We start from the raw sequence: 25,156 nt of genomic DNA, 5'->3' as shown, positions 1-25,156 counted from the left end.
ATTTTTTAAAAACGAAGTTAATCTGGCTCCACCTGATCTTGGCAAGCCCACGCTGAATTCCCTGAACACTCTTCTTCCCTCTCTGTCCTGGCAAGACAGCCTGGGACAGAAGCAGCCCAGGGAAGCAGATCTAAGGCAGCTAAAGCCGATCAGAGGTAAGTCCAGGTATTAAGGCGGCACCTACCCTCTTCAGCAAGCCAGGGGCAGGGAGGCCAGAGGGTGTGGGCCAGGAAGGGCCGCAAGCCCCATTCCTCATTCAGTGAGAGGAGATCAGCCTTAAGTCTTCCTATGCCCACTTCCCACTTTGAAATTCCAGAGCTATAGGCTGCACACAGCTATAACAGAGACCCCGGGTCCCTCCCCAAAGCATTCAGAGAATAATGACAGCAAGTTATCTGGGTGCATGGAAACGAACATGAACATCCTTCACATATTAAGCTCTTACTATTTGCTAAGCATAGTGCATAGTGCTGGATTAACATGATCTCTTAAAATGCCTTCAAAATATTATTATTATTATTATTATTATTATTATTATTATTATTATTAGTAGTAGTAGTAGTAGTAGTAAACAAACACATGCCCATGGTCAAGAAATCAAATACCAGAGAGGCTGTTAATGAAAACCACCCGCTTATAAGAAAAAGAGTCCCCACCTCACCCAACTTTAATGCACTCCCTAAAGGCCACCTTGTCTAAACTTCTGCTTCTAATTCTTTGCATGGAGCCCTCTCTAAGTAAAGGATTTCTTTTAACCTTCAAAAAGACTGGATGAGGACTGGGAATGTGGCTCAAGCGGTGGCGCGCTTGCCTGGCATGCGTGCGGCCCGGGTTCGATCCTCAGCACCACATACAAACAAAGATGTTGTGCCCGCCGAAAACTAAAAAAAATAAATATTAAAAAAATTCTCTCTCTCTCTCTCACTCTCTCTCTCACACTCTCTCTTAAAAAAAAAAAGACTGGATGATGGAGGTACAATTATTCTCCTTCTTCATAGATGGTTCAATGGTGGCAGAGTGGTCATGTTCACCCAGCTGGTGAAGGGCAGAGACAGGATTCAAACTCACATCTGCCTCTGTCCAGGTCCTGCTCTTCAACTTCAGGCCCATGTCTGGTAGGCAAGGAGAGGAGATGGCTGGAGACCCATCAGGCACATGGGCCCTTGGGTTTTCTGGTCACCTGTTGTCTAAAAGCACTCACCGTGGCTATAACAAAATAACACCACAGACAACAGATAAGCCAGTGTTCAGCTCCTCTTTCTAGAGACTTCAGGTTTGCCCCCCTCCAGCCACTGTAGACACCTCCCATCTTCTGTTTTGATGCAAACACTTGTGTGACTTCAGAAGGTGCCCGGGTCCTTCTCCTCCGCCTGGAGCCTTGAGGCATCCTGTCTTTCATACTGACGGAAGGGACTAATGGCATTTGTCACCAACTCCATTGCAAGGTTGCAAGACTGGCCAGTCCCTTCCAGATCTGGCTTTTACAAAAACAGTTTCCCTTTGCTCCGTGGCTGTTGCTATTTCTTGAGAAGATGCAAAACAGAGCATCACCGGCCATCTTCGCTGGAAGCCTAGCTGATGGCTAGGAGCTCCGGCCAGGACTAGGCAGGTGCAAATCCTGGGAAGGGCATTTCTCCCTGGCTTTGGCAATCTAACAAATGGCTCCTCTCTCTGGGACTTCTCTGCTCTAAACTGGGATGGGGTGTAGGGAGCACCGTGGACCATGAATTTGGAATTGCGTGGGTTACAGGTATGTGGTGAACTCTCCTGTGCAGGGCCGGGGCTCTCGAGACTGTTATCATTGATTACCATTGTTGTTGCCTTGGACTTTGCAGTTTTCCTGAGTTGTCCACATACATCATACATGGTCCTAACCTCAAAGAGGACTCAGGGCAGACATGACTGTTAGTGTTTTAAAAAAAGATTTAAAGGCATAATTACTAGTTCCACTTTACAGATGAGTAAGTAAACTGAAAAAAGGTACGTAATCTGCCCCAGGCGACAGGATGTTTCAGAGTTAGAAGCAGGCACTGAGACTTATTTGAACTCTCTCACTAATAGGGCTGGATGACCTTGGGCAACTTACAGTTCATCTTTGACCCTCATTTTGAAATAAAAGGGCTGATACTGAGGCCTTAGCTCTACAATTCTCTAACAAGCACAGTAGCTTAGAGACAGTGTTCAGGGTCAGACTCTGGGCTTGCACGGGGTCTGCGTGTGGGGGTTTTCTGCTTATACCTGGGTGACCTTGGGAAAACTTATCTCCCTGTGCCTCAGTTCTCCCAACATGTGAATGGAGCTAATAGAGGTAACCCTGCTAGAAAGAAGGTACATCTCAGAAGAAGGTCTGGCATATGAAAACATCAGCTATTAGTGCTGATTACTGTCAGCTGGCCTCCGTACCGTGGTCAGCCCTGAGCCCTGTGCATCATTACCACACTCTTGTTCCAGATTGTGGGACAACACATGTGGCCTCCAAGCATCTCCAACTGCGTAGTCTCCATTAAGCCTTTCACCTGAAGTAAAAGGCTGCCTCTAAGTGCCTAACACATCAATTTGAATGGAAAACTCTATTTTTCTATTTCTACCTATATAATGCTGATTATAGTGTTTTTGCTTTCTTTCACATGCCGTCTTAAAATCCTGAATAAATGTCAAAAAGAATTCCCTGAGTCAACAAATATATAATATTATTAAAGCTCTAGGGAGAGGACCATTTCCTCCATTACCAGGAGCTTAAAGGGATAATATTTGCAATTACATTATTCAATAAATATGCTATTTAGGGCCCAAGTGATGTTGCTATAATTTGTAGTTAATAGGTCGGTTGTTCGCTTGCTCACTTGGAAAACATCTGAGTCTGCCTACGAGGAGCCAGGCGTTGTCCCAGGCTTGGATGATCCAACAATGACGACAGCAGAGTGGCGGCAGCCGGGCAGTTCTTGCCAGGTGCCCTTAGGAGGGACCCCTTCCTCTGCTCTCTGGACCCCACGGCCTGCCTATGCCCCTGTGGACTGCAACAGAGGCGCCCCGGCCTCCACATTCCAGCTGAGCTCTACAGTGGAGCTGGCACAAGGTCAGAGAGTCAAAGGACAGCAAGGTCTGGGTACGACCCCCTTCTGCCCCCACCATGAGAAGATGACTTTCTCTCTCTAGGCCTCAGGTTTCCTTATCTGCCAAGTGAGGCAAAGAGGAATCCTTACCCCCGAGTGTAGCTCAGAAGGGTCATTGGGCTTAGGACGGTGCCTGGCCACAGTGGGCACAGGTTATGGGGGCCTGAACTTCACCTCAAGTGGGACAGCCACTCTCCCGTGTTTCTGCCTCTCCTGAGTCCCAGGCCACCCCTCCTCTGCTCTCTCAGGCCTGGGTAGGTAGGACTGCCAGCTTGGCCCGGTGCTCCCAGCCAGTGCTGCTAAGCCCCGCCCACTCCCAACAGCCCCCCACTCTCCTCACCCCCAACCTGTGCGCTCTCCCCTCTGTCCCACTTAGGTGCCTCTGCACACCACGGCCCAGCCCCTGCCCTCCCTCCTCCCTTCACCCCCTTTCCTTCCTTCCTTTTCTGGTGCTGGGGATTGAATCCAGGGTTGCTCTACTACTAAGCTACATCCCCAGCCCTTTGGATTGTTTTATTCGGAGACAGGTTCTCTCTAAATAGCTGAGGCTAGCCCCGAACTTGTGATCCTCTCATCTCAGCCTCCCACAGGTATGCACTACCACACCTCGGCATTTCTACTAACAAGGGAGACTGAGGCATAAAGGCATAAAGGCCAACCAGAGCCTCAAAATTAGCAAGTAATAAGCCGAGTTTTGGACCAGGCCTAGTTTTCATTCTCAGGCCTGGCTTTACTGCCCCGGAGTTCATCCTTGATTTCCCAAAGGCTCTCAGACAAGTGAAGGGGGAGCCACCACCGCGTGGGATGACTGCTCTACTAGGAGTGCGAGCAGGGGACTTCAGGCAGAGACAGGAGAGGTGACATTGACCTGACTCATGAAAGATGGGCGCCGTTCTGGCAACAAGGTGCAAAGGTCCAGAGGGAGGGAGGAGGGAGAGAAGGCGTGTTTTTTGGAGCCACAAGCAGTCCAAAGATCTCAGAGCGGAGAACTCAGGGTGGGGTGGGGTGGGAGGCAGAGTATGACCAGAGACGAGGCAGGGTCCCGGGGATGAAGAGCAACCAAGGCTGAGCTGAGGAGTCACTGTGTCATGTCTGTAGACAGACGACGCTTACTCAGGGTGTGTCCAGCCATCTGACCCGACGACCAGCTCTTCCAGGACAGGGCTCCGGCTTTCTTTTCAGACCCCCCAAACTAGCTTGAAGCTAGGTATACAACAGGCGCTCCATGAATGGGACTGAAAACTAAAAAGGGGTTGTTGCTGAGAGGTGTTCCTTTGGGTCTACAGCAGATGATGTTGGGGCCCGGCCCACTGTCCCTGTCCCTGACACTCCCCAGGGCTTCCTGCTTGGCAGCCTGAGGTTCAGGGAAATTACACCCCTTTGAGAAGCAGTCTGCAGCCAGTGGCTACTGGAAGGTGGGGAATACCCGTCCCGACGCTCAGGGGAAAGACAGAGCAGAGGCCCAGGTGTCCCCAGGCACACAGAGCTCCCTGAGCCCCAGTGGCTCACCACGGTAGCCTGCCCGATGACACCCCACTCCCTGGCTGCCTTCCCTTCCCTGTCTCAGTCTCTGCAGCCACCCCCCCCCCCCGCCCCCGCCTCCGCCCCAGCTTCCTGACCTTCTCAATTATCTATCTGCACTTTTTGCCTTGGGGACTGAAACCAAGACAGTTCAATTTTTGGTATCATAGCATGAAAAAGCACAGAACAAAGGGACTTCAGAGGTGACTTCCAAGGGCAGGAACCGTGGAGCCTCCAGCTGGACGATGGCCAAGCCAGATTTATCCAGGTGTGGTCTGAAGGGGCTGAGCCTCTGCCCTGTGCCCAGGGGAACCCAGAGGCCGCTGTTCTAGTTTCAGCTCCGGGTGCTGCATTGTGTTCTGGAAAGAACCTGGGCTTTGTAGAGACACAGATGTGGGTCTGAATCCAGGCTGGGCTACAGATAGGCAAGTGACTCTAAGGATGTTACGTGACCTCCCAGAATCTCGGTCTCCTCCACCAGGAGACGGAAGCCGCACCTACTGAGCAGGGCTAGGATGCCGTGCAAGTGTGAAAGAGAGAGTAAAACCCCTTGTAAGGAGACAGCGGGCTCCTTCCAGTGTCTTTGGAGAACTGACCTGTTCTATATTTTGACTGCTTTCCAAAGACCCCCAGTCTACAATGATCCCATTGTGTGGAACACCCCATGCATTTGCATTTTGGGCTCTCAGAAGATGAGGGTCAACTTTGACTCACCATTCTATCCCAGTATTTATCACCTGGCACATGGTGAACACTGAATGTTTGTTGAATGAATAGTGAAAACGAAAGAATTCCAACCCAAAACACCCACCAGTGAAGATGGGTTTTCTGGCGTATTGGTTCATTCATTCAGTCCTGGTAGTAAGCCCCAGCAAGGCACCAGGCCCTACCATATATCCTGACAACACAACTGTGGCCACCCCATCCTGTCACTCTCCCAGGTGGCTCCCCCCCCCACCCCCAGGGAGAACAGTGAGCCTTGACCAGCAGCCCAGCAGACTCTCTGGGAGCTGTACAAACGAGCACCCACACTTCAGAGGCAGGGTGAGGCAGGTGCTAGGGTTGCGGTAAGTTCCCCAGGTACACAGAATGTGCTGCCTGGGTGGAGCACTCCTGGGATCAAGAGAAAAACCAAGACCATTCTAGAGAGTGAAGAGAGCTAGGAAGAAGGTAGACAGGAGGTGTGACTGCCCAGAGGTTCTCCAGCGGGGAGAAGAGAGGGTCAGGTTTGCCCCCAGGGGACATTTGGCAAAATCTGTAGACTAATTTGGTTGTCACCGTGGAGGGAAGGTGCTGCTGGCATCTGGTGGGTGGAGGCCAGGCCTGCTGCCCCCTATGAGCACAGGGCAGGCCCCACAACCCAGAATCCCCCAGGCCAGAAGGCGTTGAGATGGAGAAATCCTGGTCTGGAGAGACAAGGAGCAGGGGCCACTTCGGGGAAGGCTGCTGGTGGAGGGGACAGGAGAGCTGAGACCTGAATGTCACCTCGAGAAGAGGCAAGATGTGAGCTCCAGCCAAAGCCCAGGCAGAAGCAAGGGACAACCTGCATCTGCGGTGGGGCCAGAGCCGCCATCACAACCTTTGACAAAAAGACCCCAGCTGGTTAAAGTGCCAGGCCAGGCTCAAGCCACCTATGGGCCTGACAGCTGCTCCCAGTTCTGCCACTAGGTCCTGGGTCTGCTCCTTAGTTAGGGCTGGGCGCTTGGGGAAGGGACAGGAAAGCTGGTTGCTTTCACTTTTCTGTCCCCACCTCCAGAGTCCCCACCCCTTTCCAGGCTCAGAACAGGAAAGGGGTGAGGACCGGGGGCTTCAGCCCAGGCCGACCACTCAGATAGCCCAACGCCTCCAAGTCCATTCTCTCTGCTCTTCCAGAGGCCTCTCTAGCTGCCACCCCCAGGTCCCCAGGACCTCCAGCTGAGGAGGAAGAGGGAATTGTTGGGAAACAGACTGCCAGCCTCCTCCAGCCCTGGAAAAAGTGACTTCCTGAGAGAAAACTGGGATCCACAAGGCAGTAAATAAACACCACATTCCAGAGAAGGAAGAGGGAGGGCAGCCCCGGCCCGCCCCCCCCACCACCCCACTGACATGACCCATTAACTTTTCCAGCCAGGCACAGGGACTGGGAACCTGCCAGCCCTCTCCTGCCCCGCCCCCGGCCACCCTGTCCCTTTCTCTTTCTTGTAGCTTCCCTGTAAATCAGTTGCAGACCCTCCCTCCCCCTTGGGATCCCAGGGCTTGGACTAGCAGAAGCTCCGGGCAGCTGCTTGCTCAGCACCTCCTGGGCCTTGCGAGGAAACGGTTATGGAGGGCAATTTAGGTGGAAAGTCAAGTTCGCTCCTACCAGGTTTCCAGAAGGACCTGAGTCAACAGGCTGCCCCCAGGGAGCCAGGGCACCGGCAGCCCCATCTGCAGGCACCCTTGCCAACCTGGAAGGCACAGAGAGACCCATCTGGCAGCCTGTGAAAGGAAATAGGACGCCTCTGCTTTATAAGAAGGGAAACTGAGGCCAGAGAGGCACGAACTACCAGCTCCAAGTCAGCAGCCGTGGGCATCTGAACTGCTGCGCTCAGGTCTCTGACCCCTGCCTGTATATGGAATTTCTCTTGGGCCCAGAAGAGTAGTAGAAAGTTCCATGTTACTGCATCAGAACAGAAGGACAGATACTGTTAAAGAAGGGACAGACAACTTCCTCCGTATGTGCGTTTGGGAGTACAGGGACACTACTAAACATCCGTGCTTCCTTAGCCTCTGGATTTCTCTTCTGAAATGAAAGCATGTCCTTGTGTTCCCAGGGTCCCCAATTATAAGCCCCATATCAAAATTCCGGTCATGAGGAAAGTCGTCAAACCCCAGCTTGTGAAACTTGGTCGCAGAACGAATCAGCAAGGGAAATGTGCAGGGACATGTTTACTTCGGTAATTATTTTATGAAAAATCATAATTTGCCCAATATGCCCTGTGACTTTTGTTACAGACACCCATAATGAAGTAGGTAATTAGCAATTAATAGTCACTTTCTGCAAACCTAGAATTAGGGATTTTTTCCATAGGTCATTTGTTATTAAACAAACAAATTGCCAAACACTACACAAACGTAGAGCCCCTTGGTTCACGGAAAGCCTTGATTTAGAGCTGAATATCTGCAAGTGGGAACTCATAAAACAGACCATGAACCTTGAAGTGTCTTTTCTGCTGCTGTTGGGGAAATACCTATGCATCGTCAAACAAAACACTCTAAATATGAACCTCCTCAGCTGTGCTGTGTTATGGCGGCGTGTGCACCTGTCCACACATGTCGTAACTCCAGTTGTATGTTTTGTTTTGTTTTCACAAATCTTTCAAGCAAGCGCCCCGCATGGTTCTGCATGGTTTTGAAAGGGTTGGCAGAAATGTTCTTTGTTCTTTAGCTCTTGCGTCCTCCCCTCCCCTCCCTCCCTCTCCCCTCTTCCTTCCCCTCCTTCCCTCCTTTGGGAAAAGACTTGGCTAAGTGATCACTGGCTATTCTCATGATTAAGTCAAACACTCACTGTGAGCCTGCCTTTAGGGTTACCCACAGCACATGGTGCAAAGATGTTTCATCCCTTGCCAGGACAAATCACCAATGTGCCAAGTCTCCAACTGCTTGAGTCCAGGATAAGGGTCAGTGTGGGTCCATCAGCATTGCCTGGCTCAGAAATCCCACAAATCTGAACTGAACATCCACTCAGCAAAGCGGGGTGGCTACCGCAGCTGGGGGGCTCTGCTGTCCTGGGTGGGACTCAGATCCCCCCCACTGGTGTCTGTAGAAGCCAAGGGTAGCAGGCAGGGCACTCCCTGCCTCTGGGGTGCCTACAGGACAGGAAGGCTGGGGCTACCACAGCCCTGGCTACAGTTATTATGTGGAACCAGGACAGGAAGATGGCAGGATGGGATGGGGGCTAGGGTAGAAGGGACATAATGGTGACCAGTGTCCTCTGTTCTCAAGGTTATTTGAACTGCAGTACAGACTGTCTCCAGCTGTATCAGAGGAGCTAGGAGGAACCGAATAGCATTTTGTGTTCTCAAGTCAATTTGAATTGCTATTACTCCTGCAAAGCACACAAGGAGGGTTAACGGGCAGGTGGGCAGGATGCTTCCAGAATCTCAGAAAGAAGGAAATTTCTGATACCTCAGGGTAAAACCAAGCTGCCTAGCCCAGAAGCTTCTTGCTCAGAGATATTAAGCCCTGCAGTCTTCCTCTCTGGCTGCCCAGTTGGCCAAGGACCAAGTTCACTGTTCTGCCAGATAATTAAGTCATGGTCTTATTTGCTGGGAATCAAACTCTAAAATTTAAACCACTTGAGAGAAAAAAAAAAGGAGTTCACCAAAACAATATTTAAGAGCCATACTTAGTCAGATTTTTATCTCCTGTGGGCCACTCCTCTCCAAATTTTCAATGATTATTGTTAGTAGAGAACTTTTTAGTTTGTTTGTGGTGCAGGGGATTGAATCCAGGGCTTCATGCAAAATAGGCAAGTGCTCTACTGCTGAGCCACATCCCCAGCCCTTTTCTTAAATTTTAAGACAGGGTTTCGCTAAATTGCCCAGACTGGCCTCAAACTTGCAGTCCTCCTGCTGCAGCCTCCTAAGTAACTGAAATTACAGGCATGTTCCTCAGTGCCCAGCAAGCACTTTGTATGAGATTCTGAGCCTAAAAACAAAAACAACATGGCAAGCTAGTGAAGCACATGGTCCAGCCAGGCTCCCCTGCTGGTATTTGAGGTTGTGCATGTCGCTTCCCTCCTCTGCGATGGACAGAACTGAGCTCCTTGAAGCTCCTGCAAGATTAGGGGCCAGGGAGTAAGAAGAGCCTGGCTAGTTCTCTGGTCCTAGGCAGTGCAGGCGGGAGGAGGATCAAAAGGAAGGCATATGGTGGAAAATGTAAAGGAGGCGTAAAAACCATATCGTGAACATTCATGTCCGCAGGGGGGAGGGAGTCATTGGAACAGGCTGCTGCTCTGGAGCCGGCTTAATTTGGAAACTTGACAGTAGCAGAGAGACCCCCTGTGCAACTCACAGGCCGGAAAAGTCCAGATTTCCTCTCCAACAGAACCCCAACATGGGGACTAGTTGATCTCAAATGCTGGTTTTAACGTGGTTGGTGACTGGTTACCTCTGGAACTAGTACAAAGTTGTTCATCGGCAAATGTCCAGCTGGTTAGTTGCCAGATCAGCTGGTGGAAGAGGGTCCTTGCTTTTCCAACAGAGCCCACTGGTGCCATGCAAGATTTTCGGAGCCGACATTCGAATGCACAACCCACTGCTGGGCGGGAGCTGGGATGAAGGTTCTTAAGTTCTGTTAAAGGACATGTTTAAACACCAAGGATATTCCTCCGAGAAATAAACAAGTCTGATGAAAGTCAGAACCTCACCTGCTGCTGTAAGTGTTCCTAGCATTTAGTGTGGCCCCTAACACATAGTAGATGTGTGACTATTTCCTGCATGAACAAGCACGGTGTCCAGCATCCCTACCACGACTGTCCCTACCCAGAAGACCTGGGCGGAGCTGCAGACACAAAAAGCATGGAGCCCTGGCTTGAATCTGCAGCCCTGTTAGACTGGCAATGAGCTCTGGGCTTAGAATCAGTGAGTCCTGCCTGCAAGGCCTGGTTCTGCTTCTTCCTATCTGTGCTTCTTTGTCTCTCTGAGCCTCACACTCCTCATCTAGTCTGTGGAGGTAATCAGGTCCCTCTCAGGAAGAGAGTAATAGTAATGACCTCAGAGGGGCAGGGTACCCAAGTTAAAGGAGTAGTGCTGAGAATAGGCTGCACACAGAAGGCTCGTGATAACGTTTAGCCATTAGCATTACTGTTGTTACACTCAGCATCATTAGTGTTTGGCAGTAATTAGGGGCTCATTAAATGTTAATTTTCTTTATGCCAGACTGGCTGCTCAATGTAAAACCAAACTGTAATGGTATTCTACAAAATGTAAGAAGGTAAATAGGCTGTGGATTGTTTTTTAAATGTTTGGTGGCCTTTCAGATTACCAGGATGGCTCACTCCTTCACATCCACTGGAAAGGACAATTGAGTGCTGTCCCTGGACCTGAAAACGGCACCGAACTAAGTTCGGGCTTTTTCACAGGTCGTCTTTGTGGGCCTGGTTCTCATTTCCAGGGCCGTGTCCTGATTCCAGAGGAGCAGGGGCCTATAAGAGGTAGAAGGGACCTTCCCAGTGCCTCACTGAACAGGGGAGAAAACCAGGCAGAGATGGCTACCGTGTGCCAGAGCCTCACAGCTTGCCCAGGGCTTTGCCGGGCAGAAACACAAACTAGTCACAAATATTTGTGTGCTCCCCCATTTCTTAGGCTCCCTGAGGCTCGGTGGGATTGAATGAGCAGATGTGACACCTTTAAAGAGTGGGTACGTGTCCCTTTAATTTTCTTTACTCTGTTCCAGAAAGTCAATGGTTTCAGATGAGGCTACAACATGTCGGCAGTTCAGACCTCAAGTCACAGTGTACAAGAAAGCTGGTCTGAAGAGCTGTTGTCATCGGGGACCTTCATGAGAGGAAGATGTAAACCTCGGTTTGTTAAGTCCCCAGAAGAACAGGTTTACCTGTCACTGTAGCATATGTCTCATCCAGTGACTGCCTAGAGGCTTCATGCGCCTTTGTCACAGATTAGTTTGTTGGTATTGATTACTTGAAAACACACACACACACACGACTGACATTCCAACAAGACAACTTTTCTATTATACAAGATGGCCCAGTAAAATTATTAAACATTATTACGAGTTAGTAAATTCCGACCTCTTTCTTATGACAGGTGTTTTCTTTTCCTTCCTTGAAAGGGGGGAATTGGTGCAAAAGGACAAATATCTTGCAAAAGGACAAATATCTTGAAGATGAGAAGCTGCATTAGTGCCAAGAAGCATCTTTGCAGGAAAAGAAAAAGATGCTTCTGTTACTAGTTCCAGTCTTGCGGTCTCTTCCATAAACAGTCTTAAACTCCAGAGGGGAGGACAGGCCAGTGTCTTGCATTCTGCTTGCTGAGGACTTAAGGCAGAACCCTAACATCCCTTGCCTAACAGTCCCACACTGTGATGGGCAAGACCAGGGGCTCTGATATCACTCAGATCTGGCTTTCAATTCCAGCCCTGACTTTTACTGTGTAACTTGGCAAGTTAATTGTTTGAAATTTCAATTTCCTCATAGTAAAATGGTCATAAAATTTCTACCCAGTGGGGTAGCTGGGAGAATTAGATAGCATGAAACAAAGTACAGTAGCCAAGGTTGCTTGGTTTAACAGCTGGCTTAGAGCAGGCTGTCAGGAAGCTTGTTTTCTTCCTTGCCACACTGACAGAAGAGTTCGATCTCAAGTTCAGGTTCTGTCAAAAAACATTTAATATTGGAAGTAATGGAAAGGCCTTGCAAGGACAGAAGCGAGATTGCTCAGTGTGCCGTACAGAAAGGTGAAAGGTGCTCCTGGCATGGAAGAAACCTAAGACCAAGCCCAAAGGGGGAACTGGACCCAGGGAGTACCCGGAGGCCAGATGTGCAGATGAGGTCGCTGTGGAGGCAGGCAGGTGGGCAGTACTTGGTGGAGAGACCCTGAATCTGGGACCAGGCTCTCCAGGTGGAAGCCACCTGGATTCTCCCTATGAGAAAATGGTCCAGTGTCTGACCCTCCAGGCTGTGGCAAGAACCTACCACTAGGGGCAGCAACGAGCAGCAGCTTATTCAGCACCTGTGCTGACCCAGCTCAGCCCTCCATATAGGGTCTGGAGAAAGAGCTGTTTACTCACTCACCCAACTCACTCACTCCACAGACGTTCATTTTGAACCTGCAGAGTGGATCATCCCTGAGTTGGTGCTGGGAACCCAGAGACAAAGAGGAAGCTCTTCCTTGGGGTGAAAGCTGGCTGCGAGTTTTTCAGGGAGACAGATGTGCAAACAGATCAATATCCATAAGCTAACAGTTATTTCCACTGCATAGTGGCCTCTTAGAGGAGGGAACAAGATCTCTAGAGCAGGAATAAGTAGCTTTTATTAGTTTAGGGGATGAGCCTTTCTGGGGAGAAGGAACTATGTGTGCAAAGGAATAAAAGGAGAGATGGGGAGGTGCATTCGGGGCTTGAGGGGTGGTCTGGTGGGACCGGAGTGTGGAGTAAGTGGCATAGTGTGATGAAATTACAGCAAAATATGTTCGAGAGGTAGAGGTCAGCTGGGGACAGACCCATGCCAGGGTCAGGAATTTGGACTTGATCCTCTGGGTCAGAAGTTACTAACTGGCAGTTTGCAGGTGGATGGGAAGAATTTATTTTAAAAAACACTGAATACCTTTAGATGGGGCACATGCTTCCTTCTTTGACACACTCCCCACCACTTCCTACCTTGCTATACTTCCTCCCTTCAGTCTTCAATGCTACATGCAAAGTCCTTGAAAGTGCTGGCATTTATGACCTGACCACTGGGCAACCAGTCATCAGGGGTGTTTTTTTTTTTTTTGGAAGGTTAGTGAAACATGACAGATTTGGTGTCTCAGAACCACACATGAGTAGAGTTAAGGAAGGGACACATTGGTGACAGATGACACAGTATGTATCCTTCCAATAAGACTTCCTCCTTTCTTCTTATTTGGAAACAACAACAAGAAAAAAAAAAGTAAAAAATCAACTCTGGAAGTTTCTATTCACTTGTGCAGTTAGGCCCAGGATTATGTCACCTCCTATTTCAACACATGCAGCCACATGCAGAAGGCTCCTGTATTCAACTATGTATTGAGCAACTGCTTGGTCAAGACTAGGGGCTCAGGCGGTGGAGGGCGGGGCAGGGTAGGGTAGGGATGGGAATCAAAGGATAAAGCTCCAGAGTTCAGCAAGTTTGAAGCCTCACTGTGGTGCTAACACCACACATCCATGCCTCCGCCGGTGGATAGCACAAGGCAGCAGCTGTGGCCCTACAGCAAGTGGGAGCCAGGTTTGAGGTGTGCACAGTGTTGAGTGGGCAGTGGCAGGATGTCTGGGTGTCTTTGGTCCTGGGGATCTGCCAGCAAGCAGCCTTCTCCAGAGATGGAGCCCTGAGCTTCTGTTAAGTGAGTGAGCCCATTTAAGCTATCTACAGAATTCATGGGAACTTGGACTAAACCAGGCAAGGCTCCCATCATTTCTATCACTTTTATAATGAACACATCTCTTCTTCAGAAATCTCAAAGTCAATTCCCCAAATCTCTACCCATAGATCACTGAGTGTCTCCTCCCTGCCCTAACTCTGGAAGACTAGCAGGCTGAACTGGTTACAAATAGGGCCCTGCTCCCAGCTGGAGAAAACCAGAACTGTCCAGCACAGAAAGGGCCTATGACTATCTCGTCCCTGGGTCACCTTGGCCCCTATAAGTATGATCCATCAGGTATCTTCTCCTATTTGGAAGCACAGGAAAGTTGCACCCTGGTTCTGGAGACGACAGAGCCAGACATGGGGCATGTCTTATCTGGAGTCAGAGCAAGGCTCCGGGCCCCAGGTCAGGTCCAACAGGTTAGAGGAGAGCCTGGGTATCCAATTTCCTTCATCCCAAGCGATTTCGTGTTCACTAGGGCAGAGCACCTCCTTTAAAGGGTGGAGTTGGGGCTCCTAGTCACAGATGCAAGGAATGTGGATGCCCCTTATGCTACAGTGACTCAGAGACAGCCTCATAGCAAGCAAGGTCAGAGATATGTCAGCAACCACACAGTGACACCAGCCTGAATTTCTGGGGTGCTGCTGAGGTGCTAGGCCCCGGGATAGGCACTTTACAGGTAGACTCACTTGTCATTCTCACAGTGCCCCAGGAGCAGCCATGAGGCCTCTGCAAGTCCAGCAAGGCAAGCTGAGAGTCCCCCAAGGCAAGGGAGAGCATGATCATCCTCACGTCCACTCCTCTCAGCACTGAGCACAGTGGTGACAGGGTATGAACTAGGATAGGCAACAGCAAATTAGCCACTCAGGAAGCAAAAAGGCCGGGTGTCAGCCCTGTTCTTATATTCTTATATGGAGAGTAGCTACCTCCTTAAATATTGCACACTGGGTACCTCATTTAGCCTACCCTGGTCCTGGCCCTGGGTAGTCATGGGTCAGACTGATGTTTAAGTCCTACTGCTCCACTCTGTAGCCATGGGACTCTCCCTTCCCTGTGTCTCAGTTCCCTTTCGTGTTAAATGGGGCTGATGATAACATCAAAGATTGGCAAAGAGGTGGTGAATTCAGAACTCTTATACAGTGCTGGCGGGAATGTAAAATGGTGTAGCCACTTTGGAGAACAGTTTGGCTGTTCTTAAAAAGTTAATCACAGTGTTGCCATATGAGCCAGCAATTCCTCTGTGAGGTATTGCTGGACCTCTCTAGGAACCCAGGGGAAATGGAAACACCTGTGTATATAATGACAGGCATATGAACATTACAGCAGTATCATTATTTCCCCCCAGATCAGAAATGGCCCACCTGTCCCCCAACTGGAGAATGGATAAGAAAAATGTGGTACAGCCACTCAATGGGATACTACTTGATGATAAAAAGGAATGAAATCCTGAAATCGCTAAATATAATGACCCTCAAAAGCAGTATGCTAAGAGAAAGATGCCAGACACAGAAACCCATATACTATATGATTCCACTACATGAAACGTCCAGCAGAGGCAAATCTATGGGACCAGAGGTAGATTAATGGTTGGTCAGGTTGGAAGTGGGGGAAGAGAGGAGTTGGAGAGGAACTGCTAATGGGACAGGGTCTCCTTCTGGCATGAGGGAAGTATTCTAAAATTACATTGTGGTTATGGATGCATAATTCTGTAAATATGCTAAATGTCAACAAATTGTGCATTTAAAGTGGGTGGATTCTGGGGTGCTTTGGAAGACAAGGCTAACGGCACCATAGCACGTGACTGCACGGTGCCTGCTGGGTGGTGAATCTCCATACATCATGTTTGGTGCTTATGCTCCGGTGAGCACCTGTTGCTAACTTAAAGGTTGCCTACAAATTCTTTTATTTGGGGAGGCTAAACTGGGCAGTCATGGTGGCTCTGTGCCCTCATGTGACCTGCCCTTGACCATTTAGGTCTCCCACTCAGCTACTTCTGCAGCAACCCCTGCAACACTACTCCTGATGAGGATGGCGCTCAAATAGCCGATTCCACAGGCCCGCGTTGGAGTTCTGGCTGGCCCTCCATGCTGCCTGCTTAGCGAGGCTGCTGAGCAAATGACATGACTATGACACCAACACATTTGGGGCATTTAATAAATTGGAAAAACCATGGATGAGGGAAACCTTGGCAGGCCCTGAGTGCACACTTGCTGTCTCCTGAGCCCTGGCTTGTGGCTCAGCCACCAGTTCTACTCTGTAGAGGAGGAGTGGGACTTTCTGGCTAGAGCCACCGGTGCATGGAGGGTAGGCGGGGTGGGGAGCGCCCAGGCCCAATGAGCCCTGGGTGTGGCATCAGATGGCCGGCTTTTGGAACCCATGGACAAAAGACTTCCTATTTTGTGCTTCCTCATTTGTCAAATGGGGATGACAGAATTCCAGAATCCCAGATTGACAGAGCATGCCCTCAAAAAGACCCCTGGATTTGTGTCCGTGATGCCAGGAACGGCTAGGCAGGATGATCATAGCTGTTGCTGGGGTTAAGTGCCAGTGACTGGACTTTCTGAGTTCAGGGACATTGATTTCTTATCTGGCAGGTGCTCAGTAGGTGCTGATTGGGAAGAGGACCAGAAGTAGGGAAGGTGCTTCATTGAACTGGCTGACCAAGGAGGCTGACAGTCCCTTGAGGAAATGTATGAGAGAAAAACCCCTCAACATAGCAAACCCAGTAACACTAGCAACAAACAAGTCATGGCCATAGGCTTATGTAACCTTGGGCCAATTTTCATGCCTTGCTGGGCCTCAGTCTCCTAGCTGGGCTAGGAAATGCCTAAAATTTCTTCCAGCTACAGCATTGCTAGATCCTACTCATGTACCACGTGGCTAATAGACTGGCTGCCCCAAATGCCCTTCCAGTGATCCCATTATACTCTGTACCAGGAGACCCAGCCATCCCTTTCTAAAATTGCCAAAGTCAGACTCTGTGGAACAGACCCTGTCGAATTAGGTACCTCAGTCTTTGCAATGTCTACCATGCACCCCTGGGGTAATCAGAGCCAGTTCCACCCTGTGGCTCTGTGCACAGAGCGCTGGCTCTTGGAAACAATGAGAAGTCCTCAAGCTCTCCTGGACTACTTGTCTCTGGCAGAAGCTCACCGCATGCTCAGAATCGATTTTGTAACACAGAGTTCCCCGGAAGAAAGTAACAGGCAGTTCTATGGGACAACGAAAAAGGCAGAGATCTCCACTGGGAGAGAAGCCTGGGCTTCAGTCTGCTGCCGGGAACCCATCCTTTCCCCTAAACGTTTTGGCCAGAGGGCAGCCTCTTTGTCCAGCTTCCAGCTGTTGGAGTGTATCTCTCAATCACCTCACCACCATCACCACCAACAACAAAAGAAGCAAAGGACTCCCCATTCCAACCAGTGGCCACCCTCCTTCTGCATCGGGTTGCCTCCTACCTATACAACTTGACCATGACATCCAGCTCTGAGTGTGCAAATATCTTACAGAATCTGTTTCCAGAAAGACAGGACAGCAGTACAAATGAAAATAATTTCTAAATGTCATCCTCCACAGGCCTCAGAGAGCCCTCAGGGACTCTGGGTTCACCCAGGGGCTGGGGGAGCCTGAGATGGCTGTGCCGTGGGAGCGATTCAGCCCAGTCCTGAATTTTAAGAACAGCGGGAATGTAATAGCAGCTCAAAGGAGTTTTCTGTGCACTATTTAACTAAATGGCTCTGCAGCTGGAGTGAGCCATGGGCAGAGTGTTATGATTCAAAGGCTCCCGATTACAATGATCCTCTTTTATTGTATAAAAACAGCAACACAGCCATTCTCCACCCTCTTGACGCCCGCTCCCTCCACTCCCTTCCCCCATTGGCTGGTAGGGCCACGCAGCATCCTCAAGGTAGCCCCCAGATCCTCCTCGGGCTGCTCCAACTTTGCAGTTTTCAGCTTACTGGAATTCTTTCTCTCCAGGCCCAAGAGCAGAGGGCGCAGAGCTGCCTGGGTAATGCTCCATCATAGACACTGTTAGAGATTTTAGAACTGTCTTTTTTTTTTGGAGGGGTGGTATGGGGAGGCAGGAGAGATAACAGGTACAGGTTTGGAATCCCTTCCTGTTTTGACTAAACTCTCGCTCACATACGGATGCACACAGGCTCAGGTGCAGGCCCATAGTCCTATGCTGCTGTACTGCAAAAGCAATCAGACTGTCCCAAAGCATGCTCCAAGCCATTCCTTCTCTCCACAACCCCTTTCAGGACGGGTGGGGCTGACTTTCCAGGAGACTTTCACCCTGGAGAAAGCTCTGGAATCACACTGATCTGAGTTGGCATCCTGTCTCCGCTGCTTTCTCTCTGTGAACTGGAGCAAATGCTTAACCTCTCTGAACTTTGGTTTCCTGACTTTAAACCGGCCTTAAACCATGGCTCTCCACTTACTCTTAAGGTTCGGAGTAAATGGCCCAGAGAAGGGAACGTACTGAGCTTCATGCCCCGCAAACAGTGGGTGCTCGGCTTTCAGGAGCTGTGGTCATTCTGAAGACGGCAAACTTTGTAGTGTCAGTTGTGCGTCTGGGTGTGTGGGCAGCTTTGTGCATCTGGGTGTGTAGGGAGCTCTGTTTGTTCAGCTTCACCAGCCAGAATGGACAAGGCTGAGGGTGGAGATGGCTGTGGGAACGAAAATGTCAGGCCCACTGAAAGTGCTTTTCTCAAAATCTTTCTGCAACACTGGTTTAAACCGTCACCTGTGCACAGCGCTGCCGCCTGTGTGTGTGCTTGCTGCCTCTTCCTGAACCTACATTTCCGGGCCCTCAGCATTCTGCAGATGTTCTGGAGCCCAGCAGCTGTAGCTGCAGGCATTCAACCAGGCCAAGGAGACCCTGCAGCCAGGAACTGCCATTCACAGGCTCCCCTGCCCTTCTCATCAGCAGCCTCCTTTTCTTTCCCACAAGTGGACCCTGGAACCCCAGCAGCAAGGATTCCCTTCCACAGAAGGAGTTAACTCAATTTGAACACTCTGCGAGGACCCAGGGATCTGTGAATCTATTTCCCCCACTGAACATTAAGTGGTTCCCAAGATTTTGCTGGTTTCCCCAAAAGATAAACCCAGCATGAGCTTCCCACTTCCCATCCCAAATCAAGCCTGTGCACCCAGAAAATAGACCACAAACCTCTGACACCAAAGTGCATGCCTGGGTCCATCTCCTGTGGGTCAATAGCACATGGATTTCATTCACTGCAGATTCTGTTAAGTGTTAAATACTACTGTAGTGAAACATTGTGTAACAAGATTTAATCTTCATTAGCGTTTCTCTATTAGGGGGCAGAGGAGGTAGAAAGAGGAAGGAGGGGTGTGAACTGCGGTTTTTAACAGGTTAAGCTGTCTTCCCAGGAATAAAGAGAGGCTCTGGCCTTGGTACTCTCTTCTCCCTTGGTAAGTTTGGGTGGACACTGATGTACTGTTGTCAGGACTGTTTTTCTCCCTGGAGTCTGTCTGTCCGTCTGTCTCTCCCTCTCACACACACAAACACGCACCCCACCCGCCATCAGTTAACCCCTCTTGAATGCGGGACTATGAGCATAGAAACAGGAAACAGATTGTGGGTGGATGTTCTTAAAATCACAACCTGTTCAACACAGGGTGGGGGCTTGAGAGAAGGGCTGGGGAGGGGAAAGAGGAGAAAAGAAATTTCGGTTAAAAAGGAAACTACTTTGTCAGTTCTAAAAACAATGCCCACCTTACTGTCTAGCATAGGGGCATGTGCAATAGCCAAGCATCCTTCCAGAGCTGTGCTGTCTGGACTTGACCATGACACAGAATACCACCCTCTGACCGCTGCACCAGGGCTGCACTGTGGTGTTCCTAGGACAGTTTTCCATCTCAGTGGTTGCTCAGACTCACACAAATAAGCACACGTGTGTATGGGTGTGATGGGGGGGGTGGCAGTGAGATGGGGGCAGTCAGCATCCTGGGATGGAGGATAAAATCAACGCATGGAAATTACTTGGGCACCTCAAGGATCCCAGTAAAGTCATATCCCAGAGGTGGTGGTCATGGTGATGTCAATGGTGATGATGAGTGGTTAGGCACACTCCATACATCAGCCCCTTTGCAAATTTCTTCTTAAGGGTCACCACAACCCATATGGCCACTATGAAGATGATCTTCATTTTAGAATTAAGAAACTAAGGTTCAGAGATAGAGCTAATAAAACTGAGCAAAGAGAATCAGAGATGTCAGTCCTTGCTGGGGGAATCCAACATGGCAAACCTGAGATGGACAGGCTTCCAAGACCCTCTGATGTTACCCCCAGGATCCAAGCACAGGTGAGGGTTATAACTAACGTTATTCTGCTCTGAGTTGTGGACCTGCACCCAGGATTCTGGAATCCTGAAGCTCAGGGAAAGATAAATGGTTCTCTTCCAGCACTTCTAGTTCCACTAGTTGAGTTATGGAGAAAGGAGAGCTGGTTACCTCCTGGTGACAGCTCACCAAGATCAGGTTGATTTTGGATTCTTACTGGCAGTACCTACAATAAACCCCTGCTGCCACCCCTCACTCCTTTATTGTCTGCTGTCTTCTTTTTGCCCTAAAGCAAAACTGATCCTCAGTCTGAAACTTCCCAGAACTCATTTCACTTCAATTGTGGTTTATCTGCACAAGGTACACCGTCATCAGTGCTAGCCTGCCCTTCCTAAAACACATGTCATTCCCTCCTCAGAAACCTGCCATGGCTCCCTAGTACCTGTAGATCAAAGCCAATTGCCTCCACATCCTCCTCAAGTCTGGGGTCCTCTTTGTGCAACCACCCCTGCATCCCTCTTTCCACCTCCTTAGGATGCAGGCAGCTCCCAGATTCCGTGTTACTTCCCTAGGAATACTGTTCTTCGCTTCTCATCCCAGGCAGCACACAGCCTGCCTGCCAACTCAACCACCAGTCCACCATTCACCCCTCTGCCTTACAAATTGAACCTCAGTTTGTTCATGGCAGCAATGTGCTGAACTAGAAATACCTGATTGTCCCTCCCTGGAAGGTTTTAGCCACCATGTGGCATAGTTCTCTTTGATGAGCTGAGGACAGAAGTCCCTGGGAGGAGTGTCTCTTCCCAAATCTAACAAGAAAACCATACCAGGAAAATAGTCTTTGCACTAAACTCATCCTGTTTTTTTTTTTTTTTTCCCCTTTTCTGGAATTCAGACCTGAGGCCTGGAGTTACAGCAGCTACCTTCTACAACGAGATGACAGATCAAGGCCTAAGGTCTATCTACACTGTAAGGAAGGCAGAGTGGAAAGCCAGACTGGGTTTCCTGTGGTACAGCTGAGGTATTGGCCCATCCACCCTGTTATTGCCTGACACACACAAGTCCCCAGCTGGTTAGGTCTCAGGTGGGCAGGATTTCTGTTGCTAGCAACTGAATGCAATGACATCCAACCCACCTGCAGACACTACTCCTCCTTGTTCATTCATGGGTCAGTTCCTATACCACCCCTCCAGGGGATCCTCCAGGATTCCCTCAGAGCAGCACGCTTTCTGGTGCTTCCACAGGAGTCACTTTCTCAGTGATAGCACTTACTTCATCCTGCTTTATTGGGCCTAATGAGTGTTCCCTGCTGTCTGCTCAAAATCCTAGAGGACGTGAGGTCTCTATTCCACCCGCATTCCCATACTGCCTGGAGCAGTGCTTTGGCTGATAGAGGCCAGGGGTCTCTATCTCCCCAGGGCTGTCTGGGTTAGTGCCCCTCTGCAGCAGTGGAATGCACTTGTGCTGGGGGCTAATACTCTGCTTGGGGGCTGTGCCTTCTCAAGCCAGCTGGTTAACCTCTCTGTGCCTTCACTTCATCTATAAAAAGGAGAGAATGAGAGTACTTACATTATGGCGTTGTCATGAAGACAAAATAGCCTCATCATGAGCACTTAGGATGGTGCCTGGCACATAAAAGTGCTTAATGAGTGTGGGCTCTTATTAGTATAATGAACCTTATATTTGCTGAATGAATAAATAAATCAACACATAGTTGCAAAGAAAATGAACAAAGAAATGAAATCCAGATAAATTCCTGAGAGCCCAGGGCAGTAGCTCTTCCTCTCTTTCTCCTTCCACCTGACTCCACTTCCCGTGTCTGGGAGCTGCTACAATGCAGTAGCTAATGTATGAAGACTGGCCTGGTTTTGAACACTGACTGTGCTGGTTGCCCTGTGGCTTGGGCAAATTTTTTCACCCTTCTGAGCCTTTGTTTCCTCAACCATAAATCATGGTTAATAAAAATACTTAGTTCAACGTGTCATAGATAGGATTAAATGATAAACATGTAAAATGCACAGCACCATGCCTGGCATACTATGATGGTGTTAGCAACAGTCATCAAGCATTGCCATGAGTCTTTTTGATAAATGCACAGCATTCCACTAAACCACATGGGCCGGATGTGCAGGAGACACTCGGGATGGGCCACCTTTTTGCATGTCAAGAGACTCTGCATTTACTTTTGTCAGTGCCAAGAAACAGCATTTTGTTTGTTTTTGTTCCCTTTAAAATGAGGATTAGCTAATTTACCCTACACTTTGGCCTCCTGAATTTCCCCTGAAAGTTCTGTTATCTCCAGGTGGATCCTTAGCTGGTTTCAAATCTGGCTAAGAGGAAAGGTACAAGTTCACATGAGAACAATCAAGGAGTAGAGTGTTTACATAGCAATGATATTTCCACACATCACAGGCACAGTTATTATTGTCAGGAACACATCTCAAACTTACTCATAGGTTTTCTCTATTCTTAAAAGAAAATGTGTATACAGGCTTATGTAACTTTCCTTTTAAACGTAAATTAAACCTTTATGTGAGTCCCATTTACCACTGGAAGGCTCCATGAATCTATTTTTACTATTAAACATGCCATTTTACAAGATATTTATTCCACTTGGTCGTCATCCAAATGCTTTTTGACATTACTGCCCTGGGACTGAACTGCTTAAACCCGTGGCCTCATAAATAGAAAATCACCTTTTGACTCAGATCTTGAGGAGTTCTCAGAGTCTCACCTCCTTCACTTCTGCAGGCATTAATTTCTGCTCTGCAGGAAGGAGTGGCTAATGTGTGTGTGTGTGTGTGTGTGTGTGTAAAAGGGTAATTGAGGGAGGTCTGAGTGACCACAGGGATGAGGGGGAGGGATTCTTGACCCCCCAATCCAGCCCAACAGGGCCTCCTTCAGATCTGAGGGAGCCGCTAACTTCCAGAGAGAAAGTGATGCTCAGAGGGCAGGTAGGGGAAGCACTCGGGGGTCTGAAAAGACAGTGGTCCGTGGCGCCCAAGCTGAGCAGCGACTCTGTAAAAGGGGAGGGGTCCAGGGCAAGTCATTATTCACTTCCTCCTCCTCCACGCCCCAGACAAACAAAAGGCCATCGTGGAACAGTGGAAGGCAGAGACCCCACTGGTTTTGAAGCCGATCAATCAGGTGGAAGCCTGAGCAAATCACAACTTGGATTCCCCGTCAAGTTTTCTCCCCAGCCCGACCAGCCCTCCTCATCCGCCTCGCGAGCTCTGCACAGCTAGGAGGCCAAAGACACGGTCCTGTGATGCTTGCTGGTTTCCAACTTTCCGCTCATCTTCGTCTCCGCAGCCTCCTGCAAAGCGGCCGAGGAAAGGGCAAGTTTGCAAAGCCGAGGATCCCAAGTCCTGGGAAGCCACAAAGAAGCTGCAACGCCAACAAAGATTAACCTCTTGTGGGGCAGACGCATAGCGCCGGCGGCCGTTCAGGGGACTGAGCCGGGCTCGGGCTGGCAAAGACCGGCTGCGGGCGTGGGCCAGCCGGCCGGCCGCGGACAGCAGGGCCCGGGCCCCGAGGCCCCCCGCAGCCCCCTCACCGCGCACCTGAGCAGGGCGTGGGGACAGCGCCGCGCTCCGGCCCTGCCCGCGTCAGGGAGCTCGTCGGCCGCCCGCGCTGCACCCGCTGCCTGCAGCCACCAGGAGCGACGAGAGGAGAGGCAGCCTCAACCCACGGCGTCATGCTTCCTGCCACCACATTACGGCGAATCGTCACCGGGAGAGGGGAGAAGAGGGGAGAGCGGGGGAGGGAGGGGAGCCGCCACTCGCAGCCCCCAGCCTGCCAAAACGCGCAGAGACGGGGCCACGTCCCGGTGGAGTCCCCGCGGGACCTGCCCCGTTCGCACAAAGCGCCGCAGTTGGGCCGAGAAGGGAGGGAGACGGCCACGAAATAAATAAATAAAAACAGAGTCGGGTCTACGTAACGCCCTGTCGAAAGCGGACGCCATATTTTTTTGTGGCTTATGTCGACATAGGGAAACGTAGACATGTTTTTCCTCCTCCTCCTCGGTCTGGCTCCCATTTATCCAAACTTGTAATCAAAACTCTTTTTAAAAAAATCTCCGTCCCCCCTCGGCATCCGCTTACTTCCTCCCACCGGCAAAAAGAGCCTGCACGCCCCCCCTCCCGTCCCCCCCGCTCCAATCACCAACCCGGCCAAGTCCCATTAACAACACATTTTCGGGAGCCGCGGCGGCGGCGGTGGGAAAGTTGGGTTTGAGTGGCCGGCGCCCGGCGTGCGGGGCTCGGGGCTGGCGGCGCCGGGTGGGGGTGCTCCGCGCCGGGGCGAAGTTTCTTACCTGTGCCGGGGCTGGGAACGCGGGGACCCGGGCTGGGAACGCGGAGACGAGGCACGGGCGTTCCAAAATGGAACTCTGCTGGCTCCCCCCACCCACTCCCCACTCCCCACCCGGCGCCCGGCTCGGGCTCCGTGGGAAAGAGGGGGAAAGCCAGCCTACTAGACAGACAGACAGAAAAAGCCCCCGTACGGAGAACGGTGGCCAAATTTTTTAAAAGAAAAAAAAAGAAAAGAAAAAAAAAAGAAAAAAAAAGGAAAAAAAAAGGGGGAAAAAATGCCTCGATCAGTGGGGAATCTACGCCAAAACCCACATGATCTGTAACGTCAGCATGCGTATTTGCATACGATACCACCACCCGAGCTGCCACCCGGGCTCGGGTTCCGCAGAAAGTTACAAAGTGAAATTCAGCCCCCTCCGGAGACGCTGGTGAAATGTCATTTTCAGGCGGGAGCTGGGGGTGGGGGGAGGCTAGCCCTAAAGGCGCTGGTTACTGGCCAAAGTGGGGGGGGGCAGTAAATTAACTTAAAAGTCTGAGCCCAGTAACGGACTCGGTGGAATTTCTGCGAGAAGAGGAGGGGGAGGCGCAAACAAGATCATTGAATATTAAGTACGACCCGGCGCTGCCAAACCTCTGTCGGTGCAATACCCATTTTCTTTATGAAAAGTTCAAGGTGTCACTGATGAGCTCAACAAACTGTTGATCCTGACCACGTGGAGTGGCGGACCGTGGGACCGTGGGGCGCGCTTGCTAGTCCAGCTCCTGCAGCACACCCGGACCCCAGCTCTCTTGGCTGCGATAGGGGCTGAGCGTGGGTGGGGCCGCCTCG

At 50.3% G+C, this 25,156-nt stretch overlaps 1 protein-coding gene across 2 annotated transcripts in view; it reads right to left on the bottom strand.

Annotated features, from left to right (window-relative positions):
- Zhx2 (zinc fingers and homeoboxes 2) overlaps positions 1-24,842 on the bottom strand; it is a 163,815-nt gene extending 138,973 nt beyond the window's left edge. For both annotated transcript variants that reach the window (XM_046464601.2, XM_046464600.2), the window contains exon 1: positions 24,330-24,842. The gene's annotated coding sequence lies outside the window, so the exon portion shown is untranslated. The remainder of the gene's footprint in view (positions 1-24,329) is intronic.
- Positions 24,843-25,156: the final 314 nt, after the last annotated feature.

Source organism: Marmota monax, unplaced genomic scaffold (genome assembly GCF_021218885.2).
Source record: "Marmota monax isolate L192 unplaced genomic scaffold, Marmota_monax_Labrador192_F-V1.1 WCK01_AAM20220418_F8-fsc00003, whole genome shotgun sequence".
NCBI classification, from domain to species: Eukaryota; Metazoa; Chordata; class Mammalia; order Rodentia; family Sciuridae; genus Marmota; species Marmota monax.
Note: the sequence above shows the minus strand (reverse complement) of the source record. Positions and strands in the feature narration are given on the sequence as shown.